Source organism: Gavialis gangeticus, unplaced genomic scaffold (assembly GCF_001723915.1).
Source record: "Gavialis gangeticus isolate Ggan-Ray unplaced genomic scaffold, GavGan_comp1, whole genome shotgun sequence".
Taxonomy (NCBI): domain Eukaryota; kingdom Metazoa; phylum Chordata; order Crocodylia; family Gavialidae; genus Gavialis; species Gavialis gangeticus.
The window spans coordinates 129,002,803-129,016,209 of record NW_017728992.1 but is presented as its reverse complement, the minus strand read 5'-3'; the positions used below and the strand labels follow the sequence as shown (position 1 = coordinate 129,016,209).

Below are 13,407 nucleotides of genomic sequence, written 5' to 3'. Positions count from 1 at the left end.
ACTGGAGAATGGGGTGGGTGGATTGGAGCCTCTCCACCGCCCCTCCCTCCAAAGCCTGCTGGGGAATCCCCAGAATGAGATCCCTCTGCTCCCTTTCCCCTACTCTCACTCTGAAAGCAGCACTGGGGCTGGGAGTGAGAAGGGGTGTTGCTGGGGGAGAGCAGCTGCACACTCACAGTTGCTCTAAACAGCAGCTCAATTCTCCAACCCCTGGGACCCAACAGTGAATGCCTGTTGTGTCTGAGGCATTGTTGCAACTCGGGGTGCTTCCTGCAAAGTGCTATGACTTGTAATGGGAAGGTAATCTTCTGTCTGTGCCTACTGATTCCAGTAGGGGTAAGATTTCACAATAGGGGTGAATCTCAGACGATCTTCACATTCTAATTTCTGTACTTTCATTTTAAAATGTGAATGTATATTCATTGTGAAGTGAAAAGTGTCCTGCAATTTACTACCACAGACCTTCAAATATTACACAGTACAAACTGCTTTTAAATTGAATGTAGTAGTAATATATGTTTATGTATCGATCAGTAGTATGGTGTTGTACGTTACTGGATTTGAAATATTTAAAATGTGTTCTGGGATTAATCCAAAGAAACAACTTGTTTGTTTTAAATATCATGATTTATTTACTATGTCTTTTAAGTAATTTGTATTTAAGAAATTGAGCTCTTATGTTTTGCTGGTTCCTAATCCACCTCATTTTAAAATACCTGCTGTAAATAGGCAATCATAAGTGAAATTAAATGTGCAGTCAGATACCATCCAAAAGTTTCTATTATGTAAAAGCTTGTACATGGGTACTAATTAATGCTACAACTAATATTTTATTAAACACTATTCATTGGAAACTTCTATATAAATAGCTGTGCTGAAGATTTAATACAAAAATGTATCAACTTAATCTCCTATAGTGCAAGAAACAATTAGAATGTAAGAGGATGATAGTTTGTATTTACTATACCAGTTTTCGTGGGTGGACTTAATGATTTAAACTGCAGAGATCCATTTCACAGGTAAAGAAAAATTGCTCGCTTAAGTCCAAGTTTTGAAAAAACTACCTGCCAATTTTAGTACTTCAGGTTTTTTTGAGTGTTCAGCTTGAGGCCATTCCAGCTTCATTTTCAGAGATTCTGAACACTTCAGTGTGAGTTCAGAGTGCCCAGCACCTCTGCAGAGATGCTAAGCATGTTAGCTAGTATTTAGAGTGCTCAACATCTCTGAAATCAGGTCCTAGTTTCTCTGATTGGACACTATAAAATCAGTAAGTACATTTGTAACACAGGCCTAAGTGATTTTTTTGTTTGTTTGTTTGGGGGTTTTTTGTTCAAGGGCATGTATGAAATGGGTGGCAATACTAGGAACAGAACACTTTTTTATACTTTAACCACAAGAATACTCTTTCTCTTTGATATAATTTCAGAGAGACTTTTTGCAAATTGTATTTTTTTTAAATAGTGTATTAAGGAAGTAATAACTGCTGAACCCATTCAGTCAGATCTAAGGTAAGACTCTCTTTGCTGTCATTGGAGAACTATACAGGCAGCTAGCAGTTCCTTTTGAAACTTTAATTCTTTTGTAACTTAATATAACCTTACTCCCTACAGTATAAAGTATTTATTAAAGATCTAGCGTAGTACAAGCATTAATCTTCACAACATTCCACCACGCAGGAAAGTCTTATCTTCATGTTACAAAAGAAAAAGGATGAAGTAACTTGCCTAAGTCAGTGACAAAGTTGAGGATAGAGCCCAGAACCTCTGGTTCCTGAGCCATATTCACCTCCTTACTGAACTGCCCTTCCAGAATAAACTAAAATTTTTTTAAAAAGTATAAAAGTTAAATACCAATATGGTAAGATACATACTAAGTATTTTGCATGGACATTCATTTTAGGTATTTTTTTTCTTTTGATCAGTGTTCCTGATAGCAAAAAAGTAAAATGTGGAGTTTCCCATATCAAGACTGGGAGTGTATAATACTTGTTAAAAATCTGCAAGAAGAGTTGAACACAAAGATGACAAAATTAGCAGATATTACAGGGTTGCTTTTTCAGGTAGTCAAATCTAAAGAAGACTGAGGAATTTCAGAGTATTTATTTGGATTAACAAAATGAGAAATGCAAAGCAGAATACATAATTTTAATAAATTCTAAATTTAAAGTAGTAGTTTCAGAAAAAAAGAACCCATGTGAAATGCTTGTACGAGTGAAGTTAATAACAAAACATCTATTTTACCCTTAGACATTATTGTATGGAGAACTTAATGAAGACCTTTGCTCCCAGTGCAGCTGTAGTTGAGAATATGCAAAGCAAGATGATGCATCAAAAAAATGGAATAGAAGTCTGGAAAAGGAGGTGTCGGAGAGGGGAGTTAGAGAACGGCAGCAAGAATGTTTAGGGGCATGTAAGAACTTTTATAATGTTTGAAAGACCTGGATCCTTTGTTCTACAAAGAAAAGTAAGAGGGGACATGAAAATAGCACACACAATAACAAATGGCTAAAATAATTTAGATTAGCATCCATGTTCAGCCTTTCTTATATTACAGGAGAATGGGATATCAATTAAATTAAAAGGGGGAAATATCAAAACTGATAAAAGTATTTTTCATAGAGACCCAACTCACCTGTAGAATTAATTGCTGCCATATTTTTTTTTTTGAAAACAAGAGCTTACCAGGAATGTTAAAAAAAGATTATGTATAGCATTATAGAAAAGTAACAGGAAAGGGCCTTCAGGAGGTCACCTAGTCCAACCCTTTGCTCAAGGCAGAATCCACCACATCTAAATTATTCCAGACATGGGCTTATTGAATCTGTTCTTAAAAACTTTGAAGGATAGCACAGATTTCCTAGAGAGGTGGTAAAATCCCAGATGTTTAACTACCCTCACAATGCGGAAGTTATTTCTTTATTTTAATCTGAATATTTGGAACTGTAATAGTTAATATTTCACATTAACACATCTGTGTCCTCAGGATGGAGGACAAGACCATGCTCTACCTGTACCAAAAGTTTGGAGTAATTTTTTTCTGAGGTCAAGTTGTTTCATAAGTGTCAGCTTCAGGATTTTATGTGCCAACTTCTAAAACAATTGGAATGGTAATGGTCAGAAACAAGATGTTAGCCTGGATGAACCATTGGTCTGAGCCAGCATAGGAACTTTTTGTGTTTTAGTGTTCCTAAATGAAGCATGATATTTAGACAAAAATAGGTTTGCTGAAGGTACAGTTCAACTTCAAGTATCTAAAATGTAACTGATATTTTCTATACACAAAATTAAAGGATGATCTGGTGATTGCATATTATTCTAATTATAAACTTAATGTTTTACAAACTGGTCTTATAGTTAAGCTGGTTTTTTGTTAGGTTTGGTACTTTCATTACACCTCAAATGGGATGATTTCTTTCACTCTACAGGCAGAGTGATTAGAGACTTTAATAGAACTTCTACTGCTGTCATCACAGCTTCTCATTCAGTACAATACCAAATTTAAACTAGTTTTACATGAACACACACTTATGCAGAATGTTTTGAATATTCCGATTATGTACTTTTCAGCCTGTACGTACAGCTGTAATTACAACACTATGCCTTCTAGTTAATTTTTCGTCTTTGTTAATATATTCCCTGCCACTCGTTATTTTTCCCTTAGAGACTACTAAAAAGAACAGAACTTTCATTGTGCTTGGGTAAATTGAGGAGTAGTGAATTATTTTTCTGTGGTTTTTACTTGTACTGAGAATTGTTCTGTGTTGGACTGATGTAAGAATATAGTCCTGCATCAGATCTTTCACAAAGTAAACTGCGGGGTCACTACTCTTCCTCTTAGAACTACATACTCAGATATCCTTAAAATATTTTTCCTTTCTTAACCCTATCCTTGAAACTTTTCAGGAAACCTCTATTTTCTAGCTAATGCCACAGTCCCGCAAGCTGTTCCATTTTTATAGATCTGTGTATTAATTTATATAGATCTATGTATTAAAGTAGACCTCCAAAGAAGACGGGAAGACACTGAAAGAGATCACGTACAGGGGAAAGCTTGCAAGAGTTGAACCCAGGGTCTAAATCTGCAACCTTTATTTATATGAGTAAATGTTCAGTGTTACATGTAGCAAGTCTAGACTATTTGTATGAGTACAGACAACCCCTGCTTAGTGCTCTGAATTGGTTCCTGAAAAACCAAGCATTAAGCGAAACTGAAAGTTTTTGATGACCCAAGATGATGACTGCAAGTGGGTTTTTTTAATGACCCAAGATGGCGACCATGAGTGTTATAACAAAACTCACTGAGCACTAAGTGGAATCAGGTATCAATTTTAAATGAGCGTTATAGCAAAACAGCATTAAGTGGGAGTTGCCTGCACATGTTGCATGCTCAGGCTTCAGATTCATCAACTCTATTAGATGTGATTAATTCTAAAGGATTTCCTGCACTAACATTCAATTGTCAAAACTCAACACAGCTATTATTACAACAGCAATTATTAAAATCCCTATGGCTAGTGGTCCAATTAGCAATAAAATGTCAGTCAGGAATAATCAGTGATTTGGATTATTTGTACAGAAATAATTTCAGTAAAGTTCATGTGCTCCTTGTGTTTGAGCATTAATTTTCCATCTGATGAGAACCACAGTTTCTGGCATGGAGCCCATGGACTGATCGCAGATTTGGAATGTTGATCTTGAACACAAATATAAATGCTAATTCTGCCTAAAGGTCAAAAAAGCTGACCTGTATTAAAAAGGCTCTGAATAAAAAAGCAATGCACATACACTTTGAGTTCATTCATATGAAGCTGACACAAGCAAAGGAGTCACAAAGGTACAGTCATCATAGGCAACTTCCTTCCTGTTCCAAATTGACTTTCTGGTGTAGACTCCTTGGGGGAACTTCATGGATTTCCAGAGGATGCAAAATGTTCATGGCTGTGAAAAAGGACTGTTGTCCCGGGGGCTGACATTTCTGTTTACTAATGAGGTTTACAGGTGTAAGTACAGCTCCTATAACGGCTCAGTGGAAAAATAAACATTTATATTCACTCAAGTACACGCAAGTTAAAAGTATGTTAGGATGCAAAGTCAAGCACTCAAGGAAATGCCAGTATGATGGCTGCGGCACCCATACATGTATTATGCAGTGTTTCAACCATCCCATGGGAAGTCTAGCTGAACCAGAAATAGAATCCTGCCTCCTAAGTCCCACCGGTGTCTTCAGAAGAGAATGTCCTTTCTCATAGTCACCTCTTTCAGTTGCAATCTTTATATACAGAATATATTTAATCAGGAAACCCTTGGTGCTTATTTCTGGATCTAGGGGGACTTGTAATCTAGTAGATGCAGCTAGTATGGCCAAGCACATAAATTTCATATGTTAATTTTGATGGCTAACATGGCTAGGTGGTTGAGATATGGGTCTGCTATAGTAGGGATGTAGGGATGCTAGACTCAAACCCCAGTAATGTATGGGAGCCTGAGCTACCTTTAGGGTCCTCCTCTGGACAGGGCCAGTGTAAGGCAGCATGCACTATCCTCTATTTTTGCCCTTTTGTAGACATAAGGCTATACCACAGAGCGGATGAAGTGGAGAGCTCTGCAGTGATTCTGGTACAGTGAGACTCAACTAGAGTCCTGGGCTACCTTAACATCCTTTCAAGGGTGCCACAGGGTACCATGCAACACTTACAACAAGCTTTAGAACAGCTTTTGAGGGAAAGAATAATGTAATGCATGAGGGTAAATTGAAAATGAAATGAAACGCACTATGGGTTTACCAGACTGACCTAATCTCTTTCTGGGGTTAGGCAAGATTTTTCTAGATCACCAATTCTCAGTCAGGGTGCTGAGGCATGTGGAGATGCTTTGGGATCCTTGGGTAACTAGTGCCTCCTGATCCTGGTGAGGGCACCAGCAGCCAGTCGCCAGTCACAGAGTGTGGGGATCCCCCAGCAGCTGATCAAACCAGAAGTGCCAGCAAACCAAAAGTGCCAGCAGCGCTTCTCTTGGTGCCCTCACATTCTCGGGGGGGGGCACCAGCCACCACCCCCCACTCCCCGGCTGGCAAGGGCCAATCTCAGGGGAAGCACGTGCCCCCTCTGTGCCCTCCCTACGCATCACCTACAAAGGGTGTCGCACAATGTTAGAACTGTTAGGTGTGCAAACGTGATTCACAAGACAAATCCAGAAAAGTCCAGATGAGTGTGGCCCTGCAGTATGTGGTGCCACAAACACATCTACAGCACCGCAGCGCAGTCAGGCATTCTCCGCGCTGTGGGGGTGCACTGCCCGTGTATGCTCTGCTCCAGTTTTGTTTTTTTTTACGTGGGTTTTTTGATCCCTGAATGATGTTCTGTTTCTTTTTTTCCATGGGTTTTTTTGACCCCTGGATGTCCAGGAGTCAAAAAAACTGCACGGAAAAAAACCCCAGAATGGAGCAGCACACACTTGGGCAGTGTGCACTGCTGAAAAGCAGAGCTGGGCTGCCCGGAGCCATGCTGTGGTTGCCAGCCTGGCTCTACCTGGCAGGATCACTGCAGCTGCAGCCCTGGGAGGCCCCCAGGACAGGCTGCCTAGCCCAGTGCTGACCCCAATCTCCCTTACCCCACCTGGGGTAACTTGCCGTGCACCAAAGTGCATGCAGCATGGGTGTTCCCCAGAGACAAGTAGCTGTGGTGCAAGGTGCACCGCTACCACTTCTTCCCTGGGAACCAAATGTGTGGGCTCATTTGGCCATGGGCCCAGAGCTTTCAAATAGGGACCCACACTGCGAAAAGCAACCAGACCTGTCCTGGTCTTTCCGAGTTCTCACGACAGAAGAATGGCTCTAGTCCAGCGGTTCCCAAATTGTGGGTTGTGACCCCAAAGGGGGTCACAATATCAGCGGATGGGGTCACGGGGGTGGAGGGCTGTGGGCTGAGAGTGAGGAGCTGTGCTGAGGAAATGGGGACATATATGGGGTCATGCTGAAGAAATGTTTGGAAAGCGCTGCTCTAGTACTTTTCTGTAGCCAAAAAACGAGTGAAAATGAAGGCAGCATTTTCCAAGGGGGTTGTGAGTCTAGCAAGGGTGCATTTAAAACGTCTATCCCCCAGTCTACAAGACGCTGAGAGGCAGGCTGTAGGAGACAGACACTCGCAGCCGGCTGCTGAAGGGAGCTCTGTAGTAGGCAGGTCTTCACGGCTGAACACGACGTCCCGGTCCAGGGTTAGGCTGGCGAGTGTCTCCGAGGGCCCCGCTTCAGCTTCAAATGAAAGCCGGCTGGAAACCAGCTAGGCCGCCGTCACATGTTCAAGCACTTTTACAGCCGGCTGGCTCCTTTTATAGCCGGACAGTCACGTTTCTCCCGCGACTATTACTTTGCCCGTGTGGCCGGTCTAAGTTCATCGTGCGCTTCACCCGGGACTTGCGCGGTAAGTGTAACGTGTGGCAGCGCCGCAAGGCAAGGCCAGCACGCAGGGGAGGGCCCGGACGCCTACGCCTCAACCCGGGCGACAGCGGCGCCGGTAGCAGCGCAAAAGCCCCCCAGGTTCCCAGCCGGGGCGGGGCGGGGCGGGGCGGGGCGGGGGGAACAGCCAGTTTCCCCAGCGCCAGAACACCGAGAGCTTAAGGAGGACAGGGTCGGTGCCGCGCAGGCGCACTGCGGAGGCCGGCGGACGCCGCGGACCGCTGGAGGGCGGGAGTGGTTGCCAGGTGACACGGAGGAGGGGGGGTTGGGAGCTCTACGCTCACTTCCGGTCGCGGCAGCTGCAGAGGCTGCCTCGTGGCTCGGCGGCGATGGGTGCGGCCGCCGCGGGCTCGGGTCAGGCCCGGGCGGGCGGCTCCGGAACCGGGGCTGCTGCCTCCTCCCGCGTGGTATGGGTGAGATTGCTAACGCTTGGCCCTCGCCGCTTCCTCCCTGCGCCGGGCGGTGCCGCGGGCCAGAGTAGCGGCCCAGGGCTGGCCCGGGTCGGAAGGCTGCCCCTGGCGAGGGGCCCTGCTCTGCCTCCTGCGTGTCCACATCAGGCCTCACCACGCGCAGCCGGTCTGGTGGGCTACCCAGATTTGGCAGCAGGGGGCAGCTGGTGCCATGGCTCGCATGAAGGCAAATTTTCAGACCCCTGGGGGAAGTCGGATAGCCTGGTTCTTTGGACTGGGGGTTGAGCTCCCCTGCGTTGGGGTACTTAAAATAGGGTTAAGTAGAATGGGAAGGAAAATAGCACCGCTCTCCTCATTTGCTTACGGGGCCCAGGATAGGAAGAAGTTGCATTGCATTTCTTGGGGGAGAAAATGCAAATTTTCTCCCCCAAGAAAAATCTTGGCTAACCACAGAAAGAGATTGGGTCCATCTGGTAAACCCCTGGTTCATTTCATTATATTTTCAATTTGCATTTTTGCACTGTGGGGAGAGAGAGCAGTTACACATAACCAACTTGGCTTTTCACTTTACAGTATGAAAATTGAACAGTAGAAATCTTGCTAATTGTGGAGTTGTAATGGAAAAGAAAGTGGGGTGCTTTAATAATTACTGTTGAATTTTTATATTTGAAGAATAATTTCTTAAAGTTTCAAGAGAAGTAAACTGTAAATTTCCCTGTGCGTAATGGCATATTTGCAGTGTTAGTCACCGAGTTGATAGTGGAAGCCATTTAGAAGGGGCTGCATCTTTCCTCTTAATGGCCACCTTACAGGCCTGCAACACACTGCCCAAAACAGGAGATCTGTAACTAGAATGTAGGCTGATAGTTAAGGAGTTAATTTCAATGCAATTTAAAGCTGAAAGAATGAGGGTATTCTTGCATCTCTTGCATTTTAGAGATGAGAAGGCGGATGTTTCCCTAAAATTTAATATACAAGCTGTGACTTGAAAAGGTAAGGGTGGCTTCATGTTGTGTCTCCAAAAATCGCTCATTGCTTTAAAAAAAAATCCAGTGCTGTTAAAGATGAACTATACATTGATTTTAGTTTTATTAGGAATGCAATTGCTGATGCATTATTTGCCATTTGTTTTAAGATGCCTTTTTATTTTTCTGCAATTTGCATATATTTTATGAAATTGAGATGGATTTAATTAGGCAATATACTGAAGATGCTATTGGAAAATAATTGATTGTTTTGAGTTATTTTCAGCCTTTCAAGCCTTCTGTATAATGATAAATTGGACAGCTGAAGAACCGTATTGATCCTGATGTCTTCATAAATAACTTTCATCAGCAGATGCACGTCCCAATTCTAATGATAAATTACCCCTTTGTCACTGGGGAGCTTGGGCAGAGTGTTGTCCAGTGACTCTGACCATGCTTTTTCTATTTTGTCAGCACAGCACATACTTAGAAACATTAGTTATCTTGGGAGTGCTTCCTATCAGGGTCTTGTCTTAGTAGTCTCTGAGGTAGCATAATTGTAACAAGATTATGGGAAGAGTGCTGACTTTGAATTGAACCTACAGGGAATGTACTATTGTGTTTACGAAGAAACCTGTGCTCAGAAAGCAGGGGACATATAACCTTTAACCTTAGTTCATTTTTCATACTTGTCAAATCTAACTGGACCAAAAGGAAAAAAAAGCAATGGTTACTCATTAGGAACATCATACCCTTCTAAAATCAATGATTTTCCATACTTATCTTCCTGACCACAACTCCTTTTTATGGACAAAACACTAATGCCTTCCGTTTTAACTTTTTGTTATCTCTAAGCAAGTGTCATACTCGGCTTATCCTAGGACTTCAGTTACTGAAAATGGGTAGTGGTTTCATATTGTTGCAGTGTTGCTCTGCTGATATACTTATGGCTCATCTCCAAATAAACAATTTCTGCTGCTGAGATTATGGTGGAATTGTGAATAAGGAAAATGACTTGATTTGCTGTTAATGAATGTTTGAAGTACATGATGTGTGGATTTCTTTTTGTAAAGTAATGAGCAAAGTTGGTGAGTGGGTGCTTGTCTCCAATGGCTTCACAAGTCCTCTGCCTGAATTCCATTATACTGTTCCTTTGCAGACAGTAAGGTGTCATTACATGAACTCTTGAAATCAAAACCAAGTATTTTTCATGTATTGTACATATGATACTTGGGGAGCTTCAACAGGCTAGCAGCCAGGAAGCTTGTGTCCTATTAAAGGCATATGTACATCCTTGTAGATTTTGAAAAATTACTTTGTAAGTTTATCTCTCTGGAGGGAGGAGGGGAGAAAAGCAACAGATAAATCCCCACTTGTTATCCAGCAGTCCCTTTTTCAAGGATCAGAATTCTCTTTTAATGTTCAGAAGTTACTTTAAAATATGCACCTGCATTTGGCAAATTATCATGCTTAAACAAACTGATTTGCTGACCCAGGTAGCCTTATGCAAGTCTTTTCTTAGCCTGAAGCTAGCCACCTCCCATGCAATAGTAATTCTGTATCATAAACAAGTAATTTTGGCAAAATAATAATTTCTTCTTTGTTGTTTACCCAGGTGAGTGTTGTTTCCTTGTAAATTTATGAATCTGAGATGCCAGAACATAATACACCGAAGAATGAAGACTTTACCTAGGATTTCATGGTATGCATAGATTTTTATTTTTCTCCCTTAATGTTACACATGAATATTGACTTGAGACTTAGGTGTTTAGACTTCAGAAAGCCCATGGAAAGTGTTTATATATTGCTGACCTGTAGCTATCAAGTAAATTACTAAGCAATATTACCACCTTACATGTCTCAATATTGTAGCTGCAGAGTGCTAGAAAATGAGTTGAGAAGTTTTATCAGAGGGTTGAGAAGCTTTTTAAAACTCCAGTGAAGGAGCAATAGCCTCAAGCTTGAGCAGGGGAAATTTAAATTGGAGATTAGGAGGAACTTTGACTATGACAGAGAGCGCTAGGGAAATTATCTCCATTCTTAGACATTTTCAAGAGCAGGTTAGAATTACACTTGCCTGGGATGGTTTAGTTTGGGATGATCCTGCCTTGCACAGGGGGCTGGATTAGATGATCCTGCAAGGTCCCTTCCAGGCCTACTTTCTTATGATCCTAAGGAGACATTACAGCTTCCTTGAGCAGTTTTTTCCACTGTTCTTCCATTCACAGTAAAAAAGTTTCACAGATTCACAGAAGTTTAAGACTGGAAGGGACCTTGAGAGATCATTGGGTCCAGCCTCCCTGCTCTGGTCAGGAAAGACTGCTGAGGTTTCCCTGTCCTCACTCCTGCCCCTCTGAATTTTAATCTAAATGCAGTTTTTTGCACCTTAAATTCATTGCTTTATGTCATCTTGCCCTCTGCAGCAATGGAGAACAGTTGTTCTCCTTCTTCTGTATAGCAACCTTTCAAACATTTGGAAACTGCTGTCATGTGTCCCTCAAATCTCCTTTGTCTCTAAACTAAAAAAAAGCCCTACAGCTCGTATTCCAGCCATTTGTCATCTGTTGCTTGCTTCCAGATTATCTCCAGTTTCTCCATGTCCTTCTTAAAATGTGCAATCCAAAACTACACAGTAGTTCAGCTGAGGCTTAGCCAGTGTCAGATGGAGAGGGGTTAGCATGATCTTCTGTCGCTATACTTCTTAGTACAGTCCCAAAGTTGCACTTGTTTTTTTTAGAAATCAGAGGAAAGATTTTCAGGAACACTATATAATTAATTTGGTTGGTTACAAATGAGAAACTAAGATCAGAACTTCATGCTGTCCATGTGCTAGTTGCACAGTACAAAACATTAGGTACACAAATGCCCAGCATATTGTGCCTCATTCGCTACACAAAACTATTAATGTACAAAATGAGACCCAGTCCTTCACCCCCATCGTAAGTTAGCGGAGTCCTCCAAGGAGAAAATAAGTAGTTGCCACACTGTAACTAGAAATGTGAAAGAGATTCCATTCAGAAATAGTGCTAAAACCAACAGACCGCATAAGCTTTAACTCTAGTATAAATATTTATGTATAGTCTTAACGTGTGGCCTTATCTTTAAAGTGGGACTTGTTTTAGCACCAATGATTACTTATGTTTAGGATGCTAATCTTGTGGTTTACAAAGCTATGACAATATTCAAATATTTTCCTTCTGTAAAATATTAATTTACAGTATTAAATGGTAATCGTAAGCAGGAATTTAGTTTGCTGGCATAATGATGATTTCTTTGCCGTTTACCCAACTGATATGTTTGATGAGTATCTGTATATCTGAGATGCCAGCCAAACTTGAAAAAGCCAAATAACCTGATCAGCTTGTGTTATTTATGAACGTTTGATATTAATATTTTCTTGCAAACAGTGAGAATTGAGTCTCCTGTGATATTTTCACAAGTTCCATGCACTTTCTACAGCCATGATGTTGTGTCATCTGCTAAAGTCAGAAGAACGTGAGTATGCTGCTTTTCTTTATGAAGATGTTAATACCAGCTCCTGTTAAGGAAGCCCAATCCTAAAGCGGTAGAAATATGCATAGTTCCATGGAGCATTGTGGATCACTACCAGTTGAGGGTCCAGCCTGTTGTTTAGCCAGCCAGGCCAGCAACTTGGAAACTGTTCCTTTTTTTCCAATCCCTGTCTGGCCCCAGTTGTTATAGTGGCCATTTTTGGTATGGCAATCTAAAGAGAGAATTTAGAGAGAGAAACGAAGGCAAAAAGTTGCAGTAATTGTTGGGTCTTGCCTTCCTGTTGCAAAAGAATTAAATTCAGTCTTCTTGAATGTATTTCTTATCCTAGAGCAGAGGCTTTGTCCAGAATAGCTTGTAACAAGTAATCTAAAAAGAAATAGCCACCTGTCATTCAATCAGCATAGGCAGAAGTAATACTACTGGCATAATGATGATTACCTCTTGCCGTTTACCCATCTGACAATATGTTGATGTGTAAGGTTGAATCTGAGATGCCAGAACAGCTTTGAATAAGCTAGGTAAATTTGTTTTTCCATTCAGTTCTAAAACTTGGTTCCAAATCTAGTTCCTTTTGCTGAAAAATAACATGTTTCTGTGATTTTTTTTTTTTATGCATTCGCATGCTTTTGAAAATGTTCTTTATTAGATAAACTGTCCTGCTTTTCATAGTCAGCATGAAATTCATAAGATAACTTGATGTCTGTGTCAAGCTTTTGTGACACTCACTTACATGCTGAGGAGAATGAAACCTAGGGCGCCTGAAGCTTCTTCTACACATTACAGGTATTGGCAGTTAAATGGTTAATTGTGCAGTTGCCTTAAGATTAGAGCTATGAAGGCCCAGAAGAAAACAGTTTTTCTTCCTGAGGACATTTTTTAGGGTTTTTTTCCCAAAAAATTGGAAAATTGAAATTTTTGAAAAAGTTTAAAAAACCTCATATGAAATATTTTCTTTTAGGCTAGTGAATAAAATGTGTAAGACGGGGTGTTTATATATTGCTACCCTTTACTCCCCCAAAATGTTTTCTAATAACTATGTAATAGGAAGACTTATGTAAGCCTGTGTA

At 41.2% G+C, this 13,407-nt stretch overlaps 1 long non-coding RNA gene across 4 annotated transcripts in view; it reads left to right on the top strand.

Annotated features, from left to right (window-relative positions):
- Positions 1-7,771: 7,771 nt before the first annotated feature.
- Positions 7,772-13,407, top strand: part of LOC109304935 — an 11,967-nt gene continuing 6,331 nt past the window's right edge. The window contains exons 1-3 of one of the 4 annotated variants that reach the window (XR_002099510.1): positions 7,772-7,865; positions 10,443-10,529; positions 12,235-12,322. This is a non-coding gene — a long non-coding RNA (uncharacterized LOC109304935). Of the gene's footprint in view, positions 7,866-8,095; positions 8,336-8,927; positions 10,530-12,234; positions 12,323-13,407 lie in introns of those variants that run through there. The other 3 variants (XR_002099511.1, XR_002099512.1, XR_002099509.1) reach the window with 3 other exon arrangements.